The sequence below is a fragment of the Halictus rubicundus genome, unplaced genomic scaffold (genome assembly GCF_050948215.1).
Source record: "Halictus rubicundus isolate RS-2024b unplaced genomic scaffold, iyHalRubi1_principal scaffold0187, whole genome shotgun sequence".
Lineage (NCBI taxonomy): Eukaryota > Metazoa > Arthropoda > Insecta > Hymenoptera > Halictidae > Halictus > Halictus rubicundus.
In genome coordinates this window covers 86,989-94,896 of record NW_027488728.1, presented here as the reverse complement: position 1 = coordinate 94,896, position 7,908 = coordinate 86,989, and positions in this window count along the sequence as shown.

Genomic DNA, 7,908 nt, shown 5'->3' with positions numbered 1-7,908 from the left:
CGTATCCTGTTCTCTATCCTATCCAATCCCCTATCCTATCCTCTATCCTATCCTATCGCCTAAGATATCGTATCCTCTATCCTATCCTATCCTCTATCCTATCCTATCCTCTATACTATCATATCCTCTATCTTATAATATCCTCTATCCTATCCTATCCCCTATCCAATCCTCTATCCCATCCTATCCTCTATCCTATCCTATCGTCTATCCTATCCTCTATTCTATCCTATGCTCTATCCTATCCTACCCTCTATCATATCCTATCCTCTATACTATCCTATTCTCTATCCTATCCTATCCTCTATCCTATCCTCTATCCTATCCTATCCTCTATTCTATCCTATCGTCTATCCTATCCTCTATCCTATCCTATCCTCTATCCTATCCTATCCTCTATCCTATCCTATCCTATGCTCTATCCTATCCTATCTTCTATCCTATCCTATCCTCTATCAGATCATATCCTCTATCCTATAATATCCTCTATCCTATCCTATCCTCTATCCAATCCTCTATCCTATCCTCTATCCTATCCTATCTTCTGTCCTATCCTATCCTCTATCCTATCAAATCCCCTATCCTATCCTCTATCCTATCCTATCCTCTATCCTATCCTATCGTCTATCCTATCCTCTATCCTATCCTATCCTCTATCCTATCCTATCCTCTATCCTATCCTATCCTCTATCCTATCCTATCGTCTATCCTATCCTCTATCCTATCCTATCCTCTATCCTATCCTATCCTCTTTCCTATCCTATCCTCTATCCTATCCTATCCTCTATCATATCCTATCATCTATCCTCAATCCTATCTTTCCTGTATCCTATCCAATCCTCTATCCTATCCTATCCTCTATCCTATCCTGTCCTCTATCCTATCCTATCTTCTATCCTATCCTATCCTCTATCCTATCAAATCCCCTATCCTATCTTCTATCCTATCCTATCCTCTATCCTATCAAATCCCCTATCCTATCCTCTATCCTATCCTATCCTGTATCCTATCCAATCCTCTATCCTATCCTATCATCTATCCTCTATCCGATCCAATCCTCTATCCTAGCCTATCCTCTATCCTATCATATCCTCTATCCTATAATATCCTCTATCCTATCCTATCCTCTATCCAATCCTCTATCCTATCCTATCCTCTATTCTATCATGTCCTGTATCCTATCAAATTCCCTATCCTATCCTCTGTACTATCCTATCCTCTATCCTATCCTATCGTCTATCCTATCGTCTATCCTATCCTCTATCCTAGCCTATCCTCTATCCTATCATATCCTCTATCCTATCCTCTATCCTATCCTATCCTCTATCCTATCCTATCTTCTATCCTATCCTATCCTCTATCCTATCAAATCCCCTATCCTATCCTCTATCCTATCCTATCCTGTATCCTATCCAATCCTCTATCCTATCCTATCATGTATCATCAATCCTATCCTTTCCTGTATCCTATCCAATCCTCTATCCTATCCTATCCTCTATCCTATCATGTCCTCTATCCTATCCTATCGTCTATCCTATCATCTATCCTATCCTCTATCCTATCCTATCCTCTATCCTATCCTATCCTCTATCCTATCCTATCCTCTATCCTATCCTATCTTCTATCCTATCCTATCCTCTATCCTATCCTATCATCTATCATCAATCCTATCCTTTCCTGTATCCTATCCAATCCTCTATCCTATCAAATCCCCTATCCTATCCTCTATCCTATCCTATCCTGTATCCTATCCTATCGTCTATCCTATCCTCTATCCTATCCTATCCTCTACCCTATCCTATCCTCTATCCTATCCTATCCTCTATCCTATCCTATCCTCTATCCTATCCTATCGTCTATCCTATATTCTATCCTATCCTATCCTCTATCCTATCCTATCCTCTATTCTATCCTACCTTTTATCCTATCCTATCCTCTATCCTATTAAATCCCCGATCCTATCCTCTATCCTATCCTATCCTGTATCCTATCCAATCCTCTATCCTATCCTATCATCTATCCTCTAACCTATCCAATCCTCTATCCTAGCCTATCCTCTATCCTATCATATCCTCTATCCTATAACATCCTCTATCCTATCCTATCCTCTATCCAATCCTCTATCCTATCCTATCCTCTATTCTATCCTGTCCTGTATCCTATCAAATCCCCTATCCTATCCTCTGTACTATCCTATCCTCTATCCCATCATATCGTCTATCCTATCGTCTATCCTACCCTCTATCCTATCCTATCCTCTATCCTATCCAATCCTCTATCCTATCCTATCCTCTATCCTATCCTATCCTCTTTCCTATCCTATCCTCTACCCTATCCTATCCTCTATCATATCCTATCATCTATCCTCAATCTTATCCTTTCCTGTATCCTATCCAATCCTCTATCCTATCCTATCCTCTATCCTATCCTGTCCTCTATCCTATCCTATCCTCTATCCTATCCTCTATCCTATAATATCCTCTATCCTATCAAATCCCCTATCCTGTCCTCTATCCTATCCTATCCTGTATCCTATCCTATCGTCCATCCTATCCTCTATCCTATCCTATCCTCTATCGTATCCTATCGTCTATCCTATCCTCTATCCTATCCTATCCTCTATCCTATCCTATCCTCTATCGTATCCTATCCTCTATCCTATCCTATCGTCTATCCTATCCTCTATCCTATCCTATCCTCTATCCTATCCTATCCTCTATCCTATCCTATCTTCTATCCTATCCTATCCTCTATCCTATCAAATCCCCTATCCTATCCTCTATCCTATCCTATCCTGTAACCTATCCAATCCTCTATCCTATCCTATCATCTATCCTCTATCCTATCCAATGCTCTATCCTAGCCTATCCTCTATCCTATCATATCCTCTATCCTATAACATCCTCTATCCTATCCTATCCTCTATCCAATCCTCTATCCTATCCTATCCTCTATTCTATCATGTCCTGTATCCTATCAAATTCCCTATCCTATCCTCTGTACTATCCTATCCTCTATCCTATCCTATCGTCTATCCTATCGTCCATCCTATCCTCTATCCTAGCCTATCCTCTATCCTATCATATCCTCTATCCTATCCTCTATCCTATCCTATCCTCTATCCTATCCTATCCCCTATCGTATCCTGTTCTCTATCCTATCCAATCCCCTATCCTATCCTCTATCCTATCCTATCGCCTAAGATATCGTATCCTCTATCCTATCCTATCCTCTATCCTATCCTATCCTCTATCCTATCCTATCCTCTATCCTAACCTATTCTCTATCCTATCCTCTATCCTATCCTCTATCCTATCCTATCCTCTATCCTATCCTATCCGCTATCCTATCCTATCCTCTATCCTATGCTGTCCTCTATCCTATCCTCTATCCTATCCTCTAACCTATCCTATCCTCTATCCTATCCTATCCTCTATCCTATCCTATCCTCTATCCTATCCTATCCTCTATCCTATCCTATCCTCTATCCTATCCTATCCTCTATCCTATCCTATCCTCTATCCTATCCTATCCTCTATCCAATCCTCTATCCTATCCTCTATCCTATCCTATCTTCTGTCCTATCCTATCCTCTATCCTATCAAATCCCCTATCCTATCCTCTATCCTATCCTATCCTCTATCCTATCCTATCGTCTATCCTATCCTCTATCCTATCCTATCCTCTATCCTATCCTCTATCCTATCCTATCCTCTATTCTATCCTACCTTTTATCCTATCCTATCCTCTATCCTATTAAATCCCCGATCCTATCCTCTATCCTATCCTATCCTGTATCCTATCCAATCCTCTATCCTATCCTATCATCTATCCTCTAACCTATCCAATCCTCTATCCTAGCCTATCCTCTATCCTATCATATCCTCTATCCTATAACATCCTCTATCCTATCCTATCCTCTATCCAATCCTCTATCCTATCCTATCCTCTATTCTATCCTGTCCTGTATCCTATCAAATCCCCTATCCTATCCTCTGTACTATCCTATCCTCTATCCCATCATATCGTCTATCCTATCGTCTATCCTACCCTCTATCCTATCCTATCCTCTATCCTATCCAATCCTCTATCCTATCCTATCCTCTATCCTATCCTATCCTCTTTCCTATCCTATCCTCTACCCTATCCTATCCTCTATCATATCCTATCATCTATCCTCAATCTTATCCTTTCCTGTATCCTATCCAATCCTCTATCCTATCCTATCCTCTATCCTATCCTGTCCTCTATCCTATCCTATCCTCTATCCTATCCTCTATCCTATAATATCCTCTATCCTATCAAATCCCCTATCCTGTCCTCTATCCTATCCTATCCTGTATCCTATCCTATCGTCCATCCTATCCTCTATCCTATCCTATCCTCTATCGTATCCTATCGTCTATCCTATCCTCTATCCTATCCTATCCTCTATCCTATCCTATCCTCTATCGTATCCTATCCTCTATCCTATCCTATCGTCTATCCTATCCTCTATCCTATCCTATCCTCTATCCTATCCTATCCTCTATCCTATCCTATCTTCTATCCTATCCTATCCTCTATCCTATCAAATCCCCTATCCTATCCTCTATCCTATCCTATCCTGTATCCTATCCAATCCTCTATCCTATCCTATCATCTATCCTCTATCCTATCCAATGCTCTATCCTAGCCTATCCTCTATCCTATCATATCCTCTATCCTATAACATCCTCTATCCTATCCTATCCTCTATCCAATCCTCTATCCTATCCTATCCTCTATTCTATCATGTCCTGTATCCTATCAAATTCCCTATCCTATCCTCTGTACTATCCTATCCTCTATCCTATCCTATCGTCTATCCTATCGTCCATCCTATCCTCTATCCTAGCCTATCCTCTATCCTATCATATCCTCTATCCTATCCTCTATCCTATCCTATCCTCTATCCTATCCTATCCCCTATCGTATCCTGTTCTCTATCCTATCCAATCCCCTATCCTATCCTCTATCCTATCCTATCGCCTAAGATATCGTATCCTCTATCCTATCCTATCCTCTATCCTATCCTATCCTCTATCCTATCCTATCCTCTATCCTAACCTATTCTCTATCCTATCCTCTATCCTATCCTCTATCCTATCCTATCCTCTATCCTATCCTATCCGCTATCCTATCCTATCCTCTATCCTATGCTGTCCTCTATCCTATCCTCTATCCTATCCTCTATCCTATCCTATCCTCTATCCTATCCTATCCTCTATCCTATCCTATCCTCTATCCTATCCTATCCTCTATCCTATCCTATCCTCTATCCTATCCTATCCTCTATCCTATCCTATCCTCTATCCTATCCTATCCTCTATCCTATCCTATCCTCTATCCAATCCTCTATCCTATCCTCTATCCTATCCTATCTTCTGTCCTATCCTATCCTCTATCCTATCAAATCCCCTATCCTATCCTCTATCCTATCCTATCCTCTATCCTATCCTATCGTCTATCCTATCCTCTATCCTATCCTATCCTCTATCCTATCCTATCCTCTATCCTATCCTATCGTCTATCCTATCCTCTATCCTATCCTATCCTCTATCCTATCCTATCCTCTATCCTATCCTATCCTCTATCCTATCCTATCCTCTATCCTATCCTATCCTCTATCCAATCCTCTATCCTATCCTCTATCCTATCCTATCTTCTGTCCTATCCTATCCTCTATCCTATCAAATCCCCTATCCTATCCTCTATCCTATCCTATCCTCTATCCTATCCTATCGTCTATCCTATCCTCTATCCTATCCTATCCTCTATCCTAGCCTATCCTCTATCCTATCCTATCCTCTATCCTATCCCATCTTCTATCCTATCCTATCCTCTATCCTATCAAATCCCCTATCCTATCCTCTGTCCTATCCTATCCTCTATCCTATCCTATCCTCTATCCTATCCTCTATCCTATAATATCCTCTATCCTATCAAATCCCCTATCCTGTCCTCTATCCTATCCTATCCTCTATCCTATCCTATCGTGTATCCTATCCTCTATCCTATCCTATACTCTATCCTATCCTATCCTCTATCCTATCCTATCCTCTATCCTATAATATCCTCTATCCTATCCTATCCTCTATCCAATCCTCTATCCTATCCTATCCTCTATTCTATCCTGTCCTGTATCCCCTCAAATGCCCTGTCCTATCCTCTGTACTATCCTATCCTCTATCCTATCCTATCGTCTATCCTATCGTCTATCCTATCCTCTATCCTAGCCTATCCTCTATCCTATCATATCCTCTATCCTATCCTCTATCCTATCCTATCCCCTATCGTATCCTGTTCTCTATCCTATCCAATCCCCTATCCTATCCTCTATCCTATCCTATCGCCTAAGATATCGTATCCTCTATCCTATCCTATCCTCTTTCCTATCCTATCCTCTATACTATCATATCCTCTATCTTATAATATCCTCTATCCTATCCTATCCCCTATCCAATCCTCTATCCCATCCTATCCTCTATCCTATCCTATCGTCTATCCTATCCTCTATTCTATCCTATGCTCTATCCTATCCTACCCTCTATCATATCCTATCCTCTATACTATCCTATTCTCTATCCTATCCTATCCTCTATCCTATCCTCTATCCTATCCTATCCTCTATTCTATCCTATCGTCTATCCTATCCTCTATCCTATCCTATCCTCTATCCTATCCTATCCTCTATCCTATCCTATCCTATGCTCTATCCTATCCTATCTTCTATCCTATCCTATCCTCTATCAGATCATATCCTCTATCCTATAATATCCTCTATCCTATCCTATCCTCTATCCAATCCTCTATCCTATCCTCTATCCTATCCTATCTTCTGTCCTATCCTATCCTCTATCCTATCAAATCCCCTATCCTATCCTCTATCCTATCCTATCCTCTATCCTATCCTATCGTCTATCCTATCCTCTATCCTATCCTATCCTCTATCCTATCCTATCCTCTATCCTATCCTATCCTCTATCCTATCCTATCGTCTATCCTATCCTCTATCCTATCCTATCCTCTATCCTATCCTATCCTCTTTCCTATCCTATCCTCTATCCTATCCTATCCTCTATCATATCCTATCATCTATCCTCAATCCTATCCTTTCCTGTATCCTATCCAATCCTCTATCCTATCCTATCCTCTATCCTATCCTGTCCTCTATCCTATCCTATCTTCTATCCTATCCTATCCTCTATCCTATCAAATCCCCTATCCTATCTTCTATCCTATCCTATCCTCTATCCTATCAAATCCCCTATCCTATCCTCTATCCTATCCTATCCTGTATCCTATCCAATCCTCTATCCTATCCTATCATCTATCCTCTATCCGATCCAATCCTCTATCCTAGCCTATCCTCTATCCTATCATATCCTCTATCCTATAATATCCTCTATCCTATCCTATCCTCTATCCATTCCTCTATCCTATCCTATCCTCTATTCTATCCTGTCCTGTATCCTATCAAATCCCCTATCCTATCCTCTGTACTATCCTATCCTCTGTCCTATCCTATCGTCTATCCTATCGTCTATCCTATCCTCTATCCTATCCTATCATCTATCCTATCCTATCCTCTATCCTATCCTATCTTCTATCCTATCCTATCCTCTATCCTATCAAATCCTCTATCCTATCCTCTATCCTATCCTATCCTCTATCCTATCATATCCTCTATCCTATAATATCCTCTATCCTATCCTATCCTCTATCCAATCCTCTACCCTATCCTATCCTCTATCCTATCCTATCCTCTATCCTATCCTATCCTCTATCCTATCCTATCCTCTATCCTATCCTATCGTCTATCCTATCCTCTATCCTATCCTATCCTCTATCCTATCCTATACTCTATCCTATCCTATCGTCTATCCT